Consider the following 4,559-nt stretch of genomic DNA (forward strand, 5'->3'; position numbering starts at 1 on the left):
ATGGGGTTCCCTCGAGAATGAACTCGAGGGAGGTAGAGTAGAAATTAATATGATAAAAAAATTCTGATAAGGTCATCAAAACAAGAAAACAAGATGAGCGAAGACGCTCAATAAAAAAAAAAAAAATTTATTTTTCTTCCCCAACCCGATTCGATTCTTTTATTTATTTCTTTTTTCTTACGACACGACAATTTTGATTATCAGATTTTTTGAATAAAGCATCAGTCTACGTTTGATAATTTTGAGTCAATTGAAGGGTAAGCCTATTTATTTCTGGTTCTAAGAGCAGTAGTTCTAGCGGTCGACTCTCTTCTTTCAAATCGTTTCTCATTTCTGGTTCTAGTTCTAGCGGTCGACTCCCTTCTTTCAAATCGTTTCTCATTATTAATAAAGGGTAACGAAGATAAAATACGAGCTTGTTTTATAGCAATAGTAATTAATCGTTGTTGTTTTAAAGTCAATCTATTTACTCGCCTAGATAAGATTTTTCCTTGTTCACTAATAAATCGACTAATTAAACTCATGTTTCTATAATCAATTCGATCCCCCGATTGGATCGGGGGCAAACGCCTACGAAAAGATCGCTTGTATTTATCCATCATTTCTTTATTCCTTATTTCTAAAAATAATCCTATCCTATCCTTTTCTAAAATCCTATTTTGATCGGATCAAATTCAAATTATAGAATTAATAGAATAAATACGATTTGCTTTGTTTTTTTTATTATTGTATTATTTATTTATTATTTATTTCTTATTTATTTGTTTATTTTATTAGTTTATTTTAATTATTTATTTATTATTTATTTGTTTATTTTATTAGTTTATTTTATTATTATATTATTTATAGATATTTATTTAAATATAATTTCATATTTTAATATATTTAATATATAAATATAATTTCATATTTTAATATATTTAATATATAAATATAATTTCATATTTTAATATATTTAATATATAAATATAATTTCATATTTTAATATATTTAATATATAAATATAATTTCATATTTTAATATATTTAATATATAAAATATAAATATAATTTAATATTTTAATATATTTAATATATAAATATAATTTAAATAAATATCTATAACTGTGATAATACATAAATAATAAATAAATATAATTTATAAATATATATAAATATAATTTCATATTTTAATATATTTAATATATAAAATATAAATATAATTTAATATTTTAATATATTTAATATATAAATATAATTTAAATAAATATCTATAACTGTGATAATACATAAATAATAAATAAATATAATTTATAAATATATATAGAACCGACACGAAAATAATAAATAATTAATAAAATAAGAAATAAATAATGAAATATAGTAATAAATACAAAATATAGTAATAACTAAAAAATATAGTAATGAATAAATCATACAATATAATAAATAATACAATATTAACAATATTAAAATTAACAACAATATTAAAATTAACAATATTAAAATAATCATTATGCACGAATAGAAAATAAAAAAAAAAATAGTTAGTGATATTAAAAATCTAATTCCTAATCAATGAAAATCCAACTCCTAATCATTCGAAGACTGTAAACTAAAAATCATTCGAAGACGGTAAACTAAAAAAATAAATAATTGACTCGAGAATAAAGAAAAAAATTATTAAAAAAATAAGAACTAAATAAAAAATAGAATAAAAAAAAATAAAAGAATATTGATACAATCATATACCAGGTTAAAAAGGTTAAAAATTTATTAACGTGCATATCGAATAATTTAAAACTAAAAACTTCACTTTAAAAAGAAAGCGTGGAATAGACAAGGAAATACAAATATAGACTAATATATAAATAAAATATTTGTTATATATTAGTTATATATTATATCTAACTAATTATATACTTAATATTACTTAATATATTATATAATATATATTATTATACCTGAATACCTAATGTCCTATTTTCTCATACTAAATACCTAATGTTACCTAAATACCTAATGTCCTATTTTCTCATATTCTCGGGAAGGGTTGACATACGAGTACTTGATTCGATTTATTTCTTTATCTCCCCGTGAATTGTATGTTTGTAACAATAGGAACAGAATTTCTTCAATTCCAATCGACTAGGCGTATTGTGTCGATTTTTTTGAGTAATATACCTGGAAATGCCCGTTGATTCCTTATTAACGACGTTTCGAACACAACTGGTACATTCCAAAATAATCGTTACTCGGACATCTTTACTCTTGGCCATGAACCCCCTTTGAGTTTTTAATTCACCCAACTCTTCTATTTTCCGATCAAAAGTGAAGAAGAAAGGAATGAAAATAAATAAATAAAAGTTGCTAACTCAAAACCAAATCCTGAAAGATTTCGTTGCAATCAATTGCAATCAATATAGTAAATCAATATGTATTATACTAATAGTAAATAAGTAATACAATGATTTCTAACTCGATTTAGAATCACAGTACGGTATTTTCTTTAAGTATCTTGTAGGATACTGTTGTTCCAGCCACATTTCTCTTTTCGCTCTACTAGTAATTTAATTGGAGCTTGAACCCAAGTTTTGTTGAGGTTCAATCCACTTTTTTCGTTCTACCTTCCTTATTTATTTTATATAATTCTTATATAATTAGAATTCTAAAAAAACTAAATAGAATTATTTCTTATATAATTAGAATTCATTTCTTATATAATTATAATTCTAAAAACAACTAAAGTCAAGGGGGGGCGAGAGATTAGTCACAGATATTTGATTGTATATCGATCTAATCTTTTTCACCCCGTCCCGCGACAATAACTAGAATTAAAAAAAAGGGAATGTTAACGCATCCGGGAAGAAACGATTGATCTCTATCAATAAACCCGCTAAAGAACCGAACCAGAGAGTACTTAGTACCGGTGCTACGGAAAGATATGTTTTTAGATCTCGCATTTAAAATCCTCCTTCTTTATCGTATTACATACATTATGGTAATACATATATAATCACATGTATGTGTGGTTAAAGACCACTTGTATTTGTATATTTGTACCCGGAATTCCTAATTCAAAATTAAAATTTAAATGTACAATGATTCGATAGATAAGATTTTCCTTTTCTTAAAACAGCAAAATAGGTCCCTTTCTGCCTGAGAATTCCCGCCAAAAAGATTCATTTATTATTCATTATATGGTTGTTATATGATATGAGACCAAAAAGAGGAAATGGAAAGATAATTTTTGTATATCAATAGATGAAATAAGGGTGTGGAAAACAAGACAGGGATTCTCTACAATAACATCGTAGGCCAATTGAAAGGGATGTAGCGCAGCTTGGTAGCGCGTTTGTTTTGGGTACAAAATGTCACGGGTTCAAATCCTGTCATCCCTACCTATTACTTCTCCTTTGAGCAGTAAGGAGGGAGCCATTTTAGTTTTAGATTGATTAAAATTAAGCATACATAATCTATCATTTTCTCATATTATATATGATATATGATAGTATAGGTGTGCACGATGTATTGGGGTTATAAAATAAAAGAATCCTCTTTTTTACAGTCTTATTTATTATGATAAGAAAGCGCTCTTAGTTCAGTTCGGTAGAACGTGGGTCTCCAAAACCCAATGTCGTAGGTTCAAATCCTACAGAGCGTGATTCCGCTCTTGTTAAGTCGAAAATTACACCGAACTGAAAAAAAAAAAAAAAAAAAAAAAATTGAACAGCAATTCGAATTTGACCTCCTTGAATTAAATTAATTAAATTAAAATTAAAGGGGTCAGTCAAAAAAAGAGATGTTAATTAATCAAAGGTCCAACTGATCACCACGTATGTATTGTAAATATGCGGTTACGAATAATCCAGCCAAAGTAATAGGAATTAGACCTAAGACGATTCCAAATAGAAAAACTTCAATCATTTCAATTTATTTGAAAGGAGAAAAAGAAAGGTAATATCTATCCCTAAATATTAATCTCTATTGCCCATGAATATCAATAACTAATAATTGATAATTAACACGGTAAGGAACTATAGAATATATGGAATAGGACAGAAAACTTTGTTTTTATTAATTGTTCGTTCATTCAATTAATTTTCAAATAAGTCGTATCTTACTCAGACCAATAAATAGAGCTGAGGTTATAGTTAAAGCCGCTAGTAAAAAACCGAAATAACTAGTTAGAGTAGGCATGAAGGAGCTAAATGAAATATGTTCTTTTTATACATATGTTTATAAAGCACTTACCTAAGTTTCAATTTTTAAAAGAGACGGGGATAAGCAAAAATACCAATTGAAAGAATAAGTTCAATTGAAATTTTTTGATTCATCAATCATTCTAAACGGTATTCACAAAAATAGAGCGGCAGGACAAGAGTAGAAAAGAAAAAGAAATAGATTCATCATCTTTGTAGTTAGGTCAAGAAAAAACCTTTGGATCTAATACAAGAATACAAGAAAGGCCGCCTCACAAATATTGATTAGTAGAATTTTTTTTTTATTCCTTGCTCTTTTTTTTATCTATATCTAATACTATCGACTACTCTTACTTGTTACTAGACGACTAAGCAATTC

Source organism: Durio zibethinus, unplaced genomic scaffold (assembly GCF_047325235.1).
Source record: "Durio zibethinus cultivar Kanyao isolate XHJ-2024 unplaced genomic scaffold, ASM4732523v1 HiC_scaffold_201, whole genome shotgun sequence".
Classification (NCBI taxonomy): Eukaryota; Viridiplantae; Streptophyta; class Magnoliopsida; order Malvales; family Malvaceae; genus Durio; species Durio zibethinus.